A 14,918-nucleotide genomic window follows, 5' to 3' on the forward strand; every position below is an offset into this window, starting at 1 on the left:
GTTATAAACAAGCGACTTGAATTAAACTACAGCGTAGTTCTACGTCAACAATGCGGTCGTGTCTTCAACACAACCTCCTATAATTTTTGTAATTAAATACATCAAATTTGAATTGAGCAATGTTTGTATTATTTTTTTAAATTATTTATCCAGTCTTCGCCAAGAAATTGTCGGACAGACTAAAATTTAATTATTAATCCAAATTCAAACAGGAAATACACATCATTAAACCGTTTGCAAGAAACATCAAAAGGATTATTTTGTCCGTAAACAGTACGATGCGCTGCCTGCCGGAAAAAAAACAACTTGTCTAGTTGATCTACCAGAAGCGTTGACTCGAAGCTTGCCCAAAAGTTCTGCACAGTCAAGATTGTTGCTTAGAAGGTCGAAAATCAGCAGTCTCTGGAGAAACTCACGTCGGTTTTGCAGTGTCGGTAAATGGATCAGTGCGCAGCGTTCTTCATATGAGGTCAGAAGCTGATCGCTGCGCCACGGAGGATGACGATATCGGATGAAAATTGTCTGCACACGTTCCAGGCGAGCGATGTGAACAGCATGGTATGGGGCCCAAACAGTGACACCGTAATCCAATATACTGCGTACAAGAGACACATACAATGCTTTGAGGCAATATACATCACTGAAAACCTGAGGGTGGCGTCTTATCAATCCGAGAACGGTAAAAGCCAGTTGCAATATGCTCCGTAAATTTTAACTTGCTGTCGATCACGATACCAAGACCTTTGACAACCGCAGCCCTTTCCACTTCGGTCGATCCCATCGTATAATCGAATGTTATCGCGTGACATTTCCTGTTGTTCACATCCATGCCATTTATCAAGCACCAATCCAGCGGAGTGTCTACATCCATTTGAAGAGCACAGCAATCCGCATGTGATGTTACTACAAAGCCAACGAGGAGCTACATGCCTTCATGAAAGAAGGTTGCAGCTTATCCGGTCCGGCTCCTTTTGAGGCTTCGAGAAAGCTCAGCTTCCTGTTCACCTCCTCTTCGGTGAATGAGATAAGCGGCATGTTCAGGTCATACGACTGCAGACTACCCAAGAACCGTTCAGACAAAGGTGGTGAGTTATTACTTAACACACTTCGAAAGAAGGACGAGAATGAGTTTGTTGAGTCAACAGATGATGATGATGTATTGCCTTTGTAGAAAACATTCTGAGAAATTCCGTTGGTCAAAGTCCGCTGCTTAATGTATGTCCAAAGCTGATGTGGTTTTGTCCTAACGTCGTTTTGTACACGGCTTATGTAGGACCTAAAGCAGGCTTGGTTCAAAGAGTTGACTGGCGCTCTAATTCCCGCACCCATCACCTCTCGATCGGAAATACCGCTTTCGTGTCTTCCTGAGTCGATTCCGAAGATTCCCGAAATCTCTTTTCCACCACGGTTGTTTACCATTCGGTTGAACAAACCGTTTGCGAAATGGTACGTTCCCATGAATAATATTTATATTTAGTTATCACAGTAAGTAGTCCTCCAACTTACTTATGTTCGTGTTCTCATCTATTTTTAGGAAAATAATTCAACCTTCTTGTTGAAGCCGTTTAAAAAAAACATTATTTTGCCAAAAATATCCTCTAGTTTTTGGATGATTTTTTGGGAAAAGGAAAAGTCACAGAGTGCCGAAAAAACACAAAAAACTCATGTAACTGTTATCTGACAATCGAAACAAAATATATTTCTACAGAACAAACCTAGCATATAAATTTATTATTCCAATGTACCAACAAGATGCAGTTAAGTCTCTTTTATAACATGTTTTGTTCAAGTCTATACAAGCCAAAAGAAATCAGAACTGACCTTTTCGCTCGAGAAAGCACAACCCAGAATAAAGTAGATTGAAGTCAAGGAAACTCTACGGAATCCCAACGGTTCTGAACATGGCAAGAGTATAAACATAATCAGTGGTAAGAAGTGGACCACTGTGACATGATTGGACCATTCGCAAGCATTCCCACAGAACAGATTCAGTGGATACCCTAGTCGGGAATCCTGATTCTAAGATAAATTGTCCTCAATAAAGAGTAATGTTCGACAATACACGCATTATCTCCACTTACATCCACTACCATCCAAATGTATACAAGGCGGATTCGACAATATACAGGCAAACTTTTTTGTGCGGGGAGAGAGACCGCAAAAAAATCGTGCAAAATTTCATCAGTAGCTTAAAAAATTAAAAAAAAACACAAATGATAAAAAGTAAAAAAAACCTTTTTAAGTTGAACGGTTTAATGTACTAAAAGACACCGTAAAGTGGAAACGGGAATAAAGACGATTATTTGTATGATTAGTATACTTCCCTACAATAAAACCATTCAACCTTTTATTTTTTTTTTTTCAAATCAATAAATCAAAAGGAACGAGGTCAAATTTTTATGTGGGACAATCCTACAAACATACATACAAACAGGTCAAGTTGAATGAAACCGTTTAAAAAAGTAATTCACTATTTTGTTACTGCGGTCATCTTGGATTTGAATTTTCATAAATAGCTGTGATCTACTAGTTAATCCCTTTCATTTGATACCCATATTGATTGGGTTTTGGAAAAAAAAATATATATCGCCATTTTGTTGTGGCGGCCATTTTGGATTTGCATTTCTCATGTATAACTGTGTTCTACTAGTCAAGCCCTTTCATTTGATACCCATATTGATGGGGTTTTGAGAAAATATGTAATCCGCCATTTTGTAGCGGCTGCCATCTTGGATATTTAAAATCATGAAGTACGCAGTTTTATAATGACTGCAGAGATAAAGGGGTGTTCCAAATTTCAGATCAATCGGTCAACAGGAAGAGGTTCAAATTTCTATTTATGTGGTAAAGCGCTACAGACAAACATGTTACAAATATACAAACATACAAATTACAGGGCGAGCTAAATAAAACCGTTTAAAAACACAAATTTTTCTTTGTGCAGTAGACCGCATAAAAAAAGTTTCTCTATGCTTTTAGTTGCATGTCGAAACATGTTGCTGTTAGAAATCATGTCATGCGCAACTTAGAACATTTGATGGAAGGATGGGAATGATTTGAAGAAGTGGATAATTTATACGCAAATATGCTTTTTCCGCAACCGTCGAAAAAAACTAAATGGACGATATCTTTTCAATCAGAAAATTCTCAATTTTGCGAAATTTATAATGTGACAAGAATGTTATTGTTGACTTGACATGTTGGGTATCTTATGTTTGGAGAGCTACGTGCAACGATTCGCTGATGCTGACCTTGATGTGAAAGATTTTGAAGACTTTCTGAAGAAGCCTGAGGATGTTTGCATTGGTATCGATACAGAAGAAGCTGAAAAACGATTGGATGCAGCTAGGAAGTTGACCTTCAAATCGATTTGTCGTGACTTTTATATTGATCTCGCTGCGACCTTGATAGTCCCTCAAAATTTCGTCAAGTTACCGAACCTTAATGATTTGATGCGCCAATTTCCTTAATTCATTGAAGCAGGTAGATAAGGCTTGGATAAGGAATTTAGACTACTTAAGTCGAATCATATGGGGCAAAAATTAAGTGACTCAGATATAACTTGGTCCCAGCTGTTGGATGTCAAAAGGTGTGATGGAAAATTTTTGTCGCTAAGGTCGCTAAGGTCGTTTGTAAAATATTTTTCGATGGCATTCATCAGTGAATATTTTCGCTTTACAATGTCAACAAATCAAAGGAAGTCAGTTGGCTCCCACAATTATGTACTCTATTTTGAAAACGAAGAACTATGTATCGGATCAAGGACAAGGATGAAATTAAAGGCAAAGTTCAACAAATTCATGTAAAACATCATAAAATTCAGAAGAGAAAAAGTTCTCTATGATTTATTTTGTTGTATTGAACCGGCTTGGATTCACAAAGAAGCTCGATGTATGGGCGCCACACACGTTGACGCAAAAAAACATCTTTGACCGTATCGACGCACGTGAATCGCTGCTGAATCGCAACAAAATCGACCCGTTTCTGAAGCGGATGGTGACTGGCGGTGAAAAGTGGGTCACTTACGCCAACGTGAAGCGCAAACGGTCGTGGTCGAAGCCCGCTGAAGCGGTTCAGACGGTGGCCAAGCCCTCATTAACGGCCAGGAAGGTTCTGCTGTGTGTTTGGTGGGATTGTCAAGGAATAATCTATTATGAGCTGCTTCCCTATGGCCAAACGCTCAATTCGGACCTGTACTGCCAACAACTGGACCGCTTGAAGGTAGCACTCATGAAGAAGAGGCCATCTTTGATAAACAGAGGCCGCATTGTCTTCCATCAGGACAACGCCAGGCCACACACTTCTTTGGTGACGCGCCAGAAGCTCCGGGAGCTCGGATGGGAGGTTCTTTTGCATCCGCCGTATAGTCCGGACCTTGCACCAAGTGACTACCACCTGTTTTTGTCCATGGCGAACGAGCTAGGTAGTCAGAAGTTAGCCACAAAAGAGGCCTGTGAAAATTGGCTATCCGAGTTTTTTGCCAATAAGGAAGCGAGCTTCTATAACAGGGGTATTATGAAGTTGGCATCTCGTTGGGAACAAGTCATCCAACAAAACGGCGCATATTTGACTTAAAACAGATGATTGTAACTAATTTTATGAACAAATGAAAATTCAAAAAAAATACCGCAGGTCTTTTTTGACAGCCTAATATTTCAACGTTTCTTCATATCCACAACGTAGCCACGGTTGTTTTCTTTGTAATGAAATGAGCAATAACGATTACGAATAGGCAAACCAACAGAAATAACGAAAATTCTAGACGCATTCATTTCACACCATTCTTAAGTACGCTCGGTAAGATGACCATATGCGTGTCCAAAATGCACCACAACAACGAATCGAAATGTCAAACGACATCGAAGCGTTTATTTGGGATAATTATTGGGTCGTTGCTTATATCTTCTGCTTCCGTTATATTTCTACCAGTTAGAATCATCAGATGACCACGAATTTTTGAGGCATTTTTTTATCAAACGCCGGAAACACCAAAGAATTTTGAATCCAATATTTTTGTTTACAAGCGTATTAATATGTACCGCTGTTCAACAATATATTGCTACGTACCGTTGTTCACAAATGTGCTGTCAGACTTTTGGCCTTTGTATTTATGAGTTTCTATTTTGATTCTAAGGTTTGTATTATTCTTAATAATGGAGGGATTTTTGTAGTCAGAAACAGTGAAATAATTTTGTGTGTTCTGGTTTTTATTACATAATACAAGAAAAGATATGTGAAAATGGTTGTTTGCCTTTCAGAAACCATCTAGGTATAAAACAATTGCAGAAAACATCTGGGTGTATTGGTAACACTGAAACTGACTAACTCTTCATTATTTTTTTTTACATCTTCATTTCTTTAACTTCATACAGTTTCAATAGTCATCTAATTCAGCCACCTCATTTATTCTCGGTCTGTCAGACCTATGCGCGAGCATAAGAAGGTTAAAGAGATTTTCAGCCGAAAGCTGAAAATATCCAGTGTTGTTACTATCGACCCAGCGTCCACCCGTGAAATGTTATATGTGTAAGCGCAGGTTAGTTTGTAGGAGAAACCATGCATACACGATCGAAGTGACGGATAATAATCCTTCGTTCTTATGGTTTTTGATGAATGTGACACGAGAGATCTTGTGAGATCCTAAATAAAAGTGTGCGGGAGAAATGTATAATACGTCCCTATGAACGGCCCACTTGAATTTCTTGAGATCACAGAGCAATTTAGAGCATGAAAAGAACGGATCGCTATTTTTTGTACGAGCCCGGAATCACGGCGAACATAGTTTGATCTATTCACGGATATCAAACGGAAGCTGGCGTGCATGATAACTCAAGTTCTACAGAGCCGCTTCATTCCAAACTCAATGTGAATTAATCTTTATAATCTCTCTATCGTAGAAACCAATAAAAAAATAAATATTTTTAAATTTTAATTTTTTTAAAAATAGAAATCGTTCTAAAAAACGTGCTAAAAGCAAGTTTTGTTTTCAAGCGGCTACCATTTTGTCAAAACAATCTTGTGACTTGTCCCAGATCCATAGAATCTGTTCTTTTTTGTTCCAGATAATCAGTAAAACCATGGGTACGTCATGGCCTTGAACCCCTTCACTTCATCAGCTTGAAACTATTCTAAGTGAGAGTTTTTCCGTTTAATTTTTACTGTGTTGTGAAAAGATAATGAAACGAATAATGGAATAATGCATAGTGAAAATATCCTTAGTGTTAGTTGTTCAGATATCGAAAAAAAAAATCCGAAATGCATACCTCTACACTATAATATCCCCTTAAGGGGTTGTTCTTCGATTTTTTAAAAATAGTAAAATTTTAAAAATATCATTTTTAGAGGTTCATGCGATAAAGAGATGCGTGCAGATTGTATCCATATAAATTCGACATGAATCAGTTCAGTTCAACTTGAGAGATCGTGCACGTCAGTTTGAAAAAACTAGTTTCGAAATCAGAATACTCAATTGTATTTTAAGAGGAAATTTCGGTGATACAAGCGCACTTCGGAGAATTTTATTTAACAGAAAATCCTCAGGCCTGATCCGGAGCCAAACCCTAAATTTCCACAATGGAATGTGTGACACTATCAACTCGCTAACAATGACAATGAACAATGATGATTATATGGATCTGTATAGATTCGAAAGCTACTGAACCGATTATTTATATGGATAGGTTGAAAGTGACTTGACAGACTTGACTCTATGATCATTATTTATTTATTCATTTTGGTTTAACGTCTTTACAACATGGCCTGATTCACAATTTTCAAATCTTCTAGTGTATCGTTCGTTTCAATTCGCTTAGAGGAGCTGTTTCCGGGTTTTTTGTGGATTTTCTTGGGGACTGAAAACCCGAACGGGAATCGAACCCGAAGCCCCCATCTTGGCAAGCGCAACGCTTACCACTAGGCCATGAGGACCACTCTATGATCAATATCCCATCAGTAAATAGTCGAGCTGAAAGAGTATTACAAAAAACTAATCGAAATTACGAATATAACTTCTGTCCTGAACAAGTACGCGTTGTCGCCATGTCCATTAATAATTGATTCATGTGTATTGTTAACGTTTTTTTACAAACTATCAAAGTTGGGTGGAATTTGTGATGTGGAAATCGCAATAAAAAACAGGTGGTAGAATTTTTTGTGCGTCGATCAATATCAATGTTTCCTTCAAACGGTGAGATGAATATTAACTGCTTATCGTGGTCAAGCAGATGAATTCATTTGACCTCCTTTGGCATAGAGAGCCTCCTGCAACCGCTGGGACATGCTTGAGCCAGGTTTTGTAGATAATGTTGATTAACTTAATCCCAAGGGGGTCTCCGTAGCCACATTGGTTGCGCGTTCGCTTAGTAAGCGATCGATCGTGAGTTTAAAACTCAGGGCCCTCATTGACCATCTTTGTGTTGTTACAGAATAACTACGTCCCCGCAACAATCCCCAGCGATGGAGATCGATCCACGGTCGAAATAAGATCGATTCATCCATACAACTGCTCTGCTCTGCAAGACGCATCGGGAAGCTGTTCTATTAATAGCTCAACAATGACAATATCAACTGTCTCCGCTGTCCGGTGGTTTAACTGGATAATGGAAGAACAGAAAAAAAACTCTTACGCCTAAATGGCTACTGTGTAATGTGCTAATTATAGATATGATAACCATGTGACATGTACACGATTAAAATTCGGTTCTGTTACATCTAATATGCTAATGAGCCTGAAATAAACAAATAGGATAAAAAGAAACTTAATCCCATGCCGAAATATTTAATCCCATGCGGAAATATATTATCCTATAACTCGATATTAAATACATGAATTTCAGATAGTTTCAGTTAAAATTCAATCAGCTAGATTAAACAACAAACGTGAGTAGTTGTTCCATGAAGAATATAAAATTTAAAAGTTCATATGAGTTTGACAGAGGAATGGCATTTTTTGTGGTTCAAATGCTTTATATCATTGTTTTGCTGGAAGATTTCAGCAAACAATTTTCCGTGCAAAACGGCAAAACGATTTACCGTCCTGAGATCTTCAAATTATGCAAAATGATATCAATATACCTGTCAGCATTCATTACATCATCGATCTTAACCAGTTTCTGAAACCGGACCAAGCAAAACACCTCCAGACCATAAAGTTGCTCCTTTCTTCTCTTCCTTCTTTTAAGGGGATGTAGGCATTATTTTTGGACATTCTCTCGAGCTTTGAACAAATGAAATAAATAATATTTTCAATATCCCTTACTCTATTATTTATTATTATCATTTTTTGTTGAACTTAGGGATTAAGTATTGCAATACTTTCTGATCATTATACGAACAGAAGAATAAAGTGAACAAGTATTCAAGTTTATAGTGTTTCTGAAAATGGTCGTAAATAAATTTGTTTTTTTTTTAACTTTTTACAAACTGAGAAAAATCTGATGAAATTAATAAGACGCTCATTCGATTAGTTATACAAATACTTTTCGCTAAACGAAATCAATAAGTTCTATTCAAATGATTGTCATAAAAAAGCTTTTGTAAACGTCTGTCTCATCACTATGAACTCCAAAAAACCTGAATCGATCAACCTGGAAATTTATATGATTAATCGGTTAAAAGTTAATTGACTGTAATATGGAAGGGGATTCGAACGATTTTTTAAGCTGATGAGCGTAAAAACAAGATTTGTTAGGGATTTTCAGAGTAGAGCTTACTTTTGTGCTATGAAAAGGGGTACGAATGAATTCGTCAGCTCTCTCCTTGATTTGCGATCTGAAATTATGTCTCCAATCGTATGATGATGTTATGAAGCGCCCCTAATCTTGAACATTTTGTAAAGGTGCTTGGAGGATACATTCCTTACATTTTTTCAAGCGCGACCTTATTTCAAGCCCGCGAGTACATCCACCTCATCGAAACAGCTCACATTACAATTTTCTTCGTCAGTCAGCCTAACATTTAATTTTTCTACTGACGCGAATTTCAGTACAAAGAAAATTAAAAAAAACAGGGTCGAGTTTCTATGCGGCTCGGGCCGGCCAGCTCAATATGCGCGCGACTTAAATTCCGCGTAATCAAATTGTTGTTTGCCATATTATACATAGCCCAATTGATTCCGATTGGGGAATGTGAAATGCATTCCAAAGCTCCTCCCTTTTTGATAAACTGTATAGTGTTAGGTTAATTGATATTAAGTTGGGAAAAAGTAATGGGTCGAGAAAGGTTGTACGTTCAAGAAAAGAGTTGTGTCTCTTGATATTGGAAAGAAAAGCCAGTTGCTTAGATCACTAGGCAACGCTACAGTTATGGAAAGATGTTATGTAAACGGTAATGTAGATATCCAGAGTAACACGACCATTTTTTAATAAGTTATGTCGTCGTTATGTAAGACGACGTACTGATAATACTTATGAATTTCAAAATGGTCCTATGAAAACTGGAAATTATCAAATGTAAGTCCAATAAATAAACAAATGACAATATTGAACGAAATTGACGTTTAAGCCTATGCGATCAGAATTAATTTTTCTTCGAAAAAGATCCTATTATCTTTCCTCGCAAATAATCTGTTGTTTACACCTTGTACCGTTATATATTATCCACAAAAACTGCGTTTTAGCTCTTGAACAAGTTCATTTGACGATCAAATTCGTTTAGAAAAAGTGTAAACCGATACATATGGTTGGATAAGGTATCCATTATGATTCCTTGCTGTGGTGGTTTAGAGCAGACATACGGCCGCAAAGGGTTAATATTTTCAATTCTAAGCATTCAGCAATGTATGAAAATGTCTTAATGAATTCGACATAGTGAATAATAAGTTCATTTTATATTCAACCGCCGAAGTGAACAGAAGCGTTTCAATTAATTGTTCCAAAATCATTATCCGATTCAAAAAGTGGGCTGTGAGTGAATTCCTGTCGAAATCCAGCCTTAACGTTTTATACCGTGACCAATCGTCCCAATGGCTTGAATATTCAGTCATCGATTAGATCTCCGAATAGATGCCTCTTGGCCACACCAAGCTGGTACTTCCACCAGGAAGCGGAAACAGCAAATCAAAAAGGATAATATTATTTTCAAACAACAGAAGACGTTGAAAAATTATAATGGCTAGAAAATAATCATGAAAATGTAGTAAATACATAACAACTGTATTTACTGTATTACTAGAGGGTTTGCAACACCTATCTGAATGTTTAACTATCAAAACAATTCTCGAACGCACAACAGCTGATAATATAGCACGGATGGAGAAGGTCCAGTCTCGAAATCTGATCCTCCGTTTCTATGCTGCAGCATGCCAAAATAGTTCATCTGAAATTACCAATTCTTTATCATTCCACTAACACAAACACAGCTCAGAGTGGAAAACATCATGAAAAAAAAAACAGTCGGAGAAAACGGTTGTTAGAAATCACAAACCCGTACCCATCCTATCCCATCGGCCTCCCGCAGGCCAAAAAACGTTGGAAGCACATGAATGTTAAATATGAGAGTCGGGGGGAAATTCTAACAGCATGAAATTCGTGAGTAAAGCACCACATTCTTCCCGTATCCTCCTCGATGATATGAATTCGCTGAGAGGATAACGAGACACAGAGAGCGAGGGAGCGAGTTCCTCCTTGCGTCAGCCACTGTCAATGTGTGCAGTGTTCGTGGACACAGTTTTATGACCTTCAGCGAACAGAAATTCGCTGTAACCTTAAAACACACATACCCACAAATCGGACTATCACTACCACCACCCTTGCCAGCCAGCGAGGCAATGCCAGCAACCCCGTTAGGGCCACACTGAAGGAATTTCGCGTGCTTTCCACGTGAGTGGGTGGGCGAACGAGGGGGTAGTGGCGGAAAACAAGCAGCAAAGCGGGTGGTTACGAGTGGGTGCTGAAATGAAAACACAGTATTCTGTTATCCACCTAGATTCTCACCGTAATTCTTGCGAGGTTCACACGGATTGCTGCATGCTCCATTGCTCCACTCCCCGCACTTCCGGCTCTATCACTGATAGCTTCGACAACGCGTGTATGAAAATCGATATTTTTGTATCGTTTGCGATTTTCCGAACTACTGAAAGATATTTATTGCTTTTCCCGCTGACACAATTGTAATTTACAAACTTCACATTTCACTGTCACCGTGTTTCGATTTTTGCCCGATGCACACTTTTGCTTCTGCACTCTCTTTCTCGCTCTCTCACTCGTTCGGACTGTTATCAGCTTGCGTCAATGTATCCGTTAACCCTTGGTCAAGGATCTAGGTTAGTGGTGTATCACAGCTGCTTCCAAGGGTGGCAAAATCTCCGTCGAATAATCCCGTGTACACCTTTCACGAAACAGAATATTGTAATCCCATTTTCTTCACTGATTCGTTTGTTGTTTGTCGCAAATATTATTGGCGACCACCATCACGAAAGAATCACGCACAACCAATGAAACGCGCAGCAGCTCGAGACAATACGGGCGAGATAAGCTTGCCACGAATTTTTATTCTAGTGTAAATTATTTATGTTTGTTCCTCTCCATGCTCACTCGCGAACTTCGTTCCGGCCATCAACTTCATCACAAGTCTCTCACGAATTCTTCGAAGACGAAATACCAGCGTATGACATTACTAACAACATGGCACTACAATGACAACAGATGTCATTGCCGATGACGATAATGATTCTACTGGCAGCCTCTCAGCAGGAAAGAAAAACACTCACCAACACCACTCGAAACTAGGTTACAGGCTTGCTTCTTGAAGCACAAGTACAAACAACGCTTCCAGCTCCAGCACACTCACGGAATATTTGCTCCCAATCTCCCCGAAACTCACCTTTCCAATTCTACACCTGATGGCTGTGCTCAGCACCATCAACACGATACGCTCCCGGAGCCGGATATTGTCACCGGAAAATAGTCCAACCGTTCGCGACGACGTCCTTGCTCGTACTGACCGACCAGACAGAGCGAGTCCTGACCTGTAGGCCCCCTCTTGTAAATCATATTGAGCTGCACTCTCATATGTTTCTCTTGAAACCTGGATAAAGCTCTCCGTTTGGGTGTTCACGATAGATAGAAAAATCGGGTTCACTCTCCGAGCAAAAACATCTCGGAGTTTTCCGCCTCCGACGGAAAACGAGCTTTCCGTTAAAAATAAAACCCCACTCCTCTGGTGAGCTCTGAACGATGAGTTCGAAAGTAACGTACTTCAATTACTAGGTCGTTGAAAACCTTTGTACCCTTGCGTCTTCTGTGTAGAGATGGGCAAATCAGCTCATCATGGTGAGCGGCTCAGAGCCGTTCAGCTCATACAAGTGAGCTGTTCATTTGGAACAGCTCTTCAGCTCAGTTGAATTTTGCAGTTGTCCACACAATTGCATATGAAACGTAATCACCATGGGACATTGCATAGTGTGCATTTTCTTAATAGACGGAAAGCAAAAAATAAACGAATTTAATTTGTAACTGTACAAAATCTAGAACTGATATGAATTCTAATAATATAATATACAACAAATACTGAATGCTGAAATCCAACATAGGAGATGCTTAGGATATGCTGAACTTAAACAACAGAAAAACCAGCAGTAGCCAAATAAAATGCCTCCAGGAATATAGACCGAGACAAGGTTTTTTGAAAAAACCATCGAGATTCTTGTTTGCATCCGAGGATATAAAAATAAATCCACTAATAGGTGCAACGAGAAATAATTATTCGCGATCACAAATGTAACAAAAGGACCAGTATCAATCATCAACATTTATGCCGGGTGGTTTTCTGAATTGTTTTGATTCAGCACGCGGAAATAAATGTATGTGTTTCCACAGTAATGTTTAAATAACAATGTAATATATCAAATTTATTTACAAGCATAAAATAATGTTTATTATTTTGTTTGGCCATATATGAACAATTAAATGAAGTAACGAACGATTGAATATCTTCAAAACAAAAACCTTTTTTCCTATCTGACATCTCTGCTAAAGCTAAAGTACGAAGAGGGATACACGAAAACAAACTGACGTCATGCCATGAAGCGCGGGAGACGAAAAATCCTTTCGCGTCTCGCAATTCACTCTCTGCAGCTTTTGCGCTCCACAACTATGCAGCTCAACAGCTCAACAGCTCAGCAGCTCATCAGCTCAACAGCTCATCAGCTCAACAGCTCAACAGCTCATCAGCTCAACAGCTCCAGCTCCGTAATGAGCTGATGAGCTGCGTTTTTTTGATTGCGAGCCGATCCGAAACCGCTCACTATGTTGAAGCGATTCGAATGAACAGCTCATGAGCGGATGGCACATCTCTACTTCTGTGTGTCTATTTGTTTTCCGTACAAAAGAGACGAGATCTATGCATCATAGGATTAGGATTCGAGCCACAGTTCTCTCAATTCGACATTTCGTTTCCACATGCGGCGACGGAGGATTTATTGAAAAGCCGCGGTGAAGGGTAACCTAAGTACGCAACCGAGAGAACTTCGCTAATATTAGTCGAGCTGACAACATTTTGTGACGTGTCCTGTGTAGTGCTTTTTCAATTGACAACGCGGAACTAGCGGAAGTAACAGAGGGGAAACTCTTTCGTTAATACGATAAATAATATACATAATACAAAAACATGAATATAAAAAAAAAGCTTATCTCCGAATACCTTGTTCGGAAACACGCGACCATATAGTTTACACTTCCGCGAACAAGGGCAAGGCAAGTGTCAGCGGTCAACACGAACTCAACAATCATTGAGCGACGAAATTTTTATTTTATTTCTTTTTTTTGAGTTTCGTTCTGATTGTTTGTCTGATTTTTTATCTGATATTTTGTATGATTTTCTGTATGATTTTTTGTTTGATTTTTTGTCTTTGGTTATTTTTAGTCACAAAAATGTGGCCCTATTCTTTTTCCAATTTTCCAATTTTATATTTTTGTCTTATTTTTGACTGATTTTTTAGGTGGCTTCGAGATTGATTTTTTGGCAGATATTTCAACCTATTTTATTGCTGATTAGTTGGACTATTTTTTAAAGGATGTTTTTTGCTGATTTTCGAGAGTTTTTTTTATCGTTTCCTGACTTATTTTCTAGCCGTTTCTTTGGCTGATATTTTGACTGGTGTTTGCCTGATTTATCGGATAATTTTTTGGCTGACATTTTGTCCGATTTTGTGAATATTTTGTTGGTTCAATTATTGGCGATTTTTTTACTGATTTTATTCTGTTTTATTGGCCTAATTTTTGGTTGGCTTATTTGGCCTAATTTTTGATTGGCTTTTTTTTGGCTTATATTTTGACATAAAAGCCATATTGACAAAGGACTATGTCTTCGATTTCTATATAGGGGGGTCACTCAACGAAAAATGTAACGATTCATTAAGAGTTTTCAAACGCATGTTACTCAAAATCGTTATTGCAACATATATTGTGTTATATACCATTTGACAGGAAATTTATCCAACAAACATAAACAGTGAATATATTTAAAAAAGTTAACAATTTGACAATTATAATGGGTGGGTTTTTTTTCGATTGCACTAACCATTCGCTTTCTCCCGACGCAACAAAGAATCGTGTTTGCCCAAATTCGGGCGTTGGCTGACAATGTGAGTTGATGCGTTTAATGAATTAGCCATGAATTATCTCCATTTAACGATGATAAACATTTATCAATTAATGTGTTGTATGTTGCCCAATCAATTCGTGCTCAATTCACGTTTTATCGTGTAGGTCTTGCTACTAACAATTCATGTAATTGTGGTCCAGGATGTCCAGGGTATATTCACGCATCAGATTATGATAGATTGAGTAGTCGAGAAACCCGTTTCACTTCTCGAATGCTCTTGCCCATTCTCCTTTCCTATACATAAGCATGTTCATAGAATACTCAATATATATATATATATATATATATATATATATATATATATATATATATATATA

At 38.3% G+C, this 14,918-nt stretch overlaps 1 protein-coding gene across 1 annotated transcript in view; it reads right to left on the reverse strand.

Moving 5' to 3' along the window:
* Positions 1-11,923, reverse strand: part of LOC129771902 (uncharacterized) — a 473,701-nt gene extending 461,778 nt beyond the window's left edge. Inside the window, exon 1 of the mRNA XM_055776027.1 lies at positions 10,932-11,923. The gene's annotated coding sequence lies outside the window, so the exon portion shown is untranslated. The remainder of the gene's footprint in view (positions 1-10,931) is intronic.
* Positions 11,924-14,918: the final 2,995 nt, after the last annotated feature.

This window comes from Toxorhynchites rutilus, chromosome 2 (assembly GCF_029784135.1).
Source record: "Toxorhynchites rutilus septentrionalis strain SRP chromosome 2, ASM2978413v1, whole genome shotgun sequence".
NCBI classification, from domain to species: domain Eukaryota; kingdom Metazoa; phylum Arthropoda; class Insecta; order Diptera; family Culicidae; genus Toxorhynchites; species Toxorhynchites rutilus.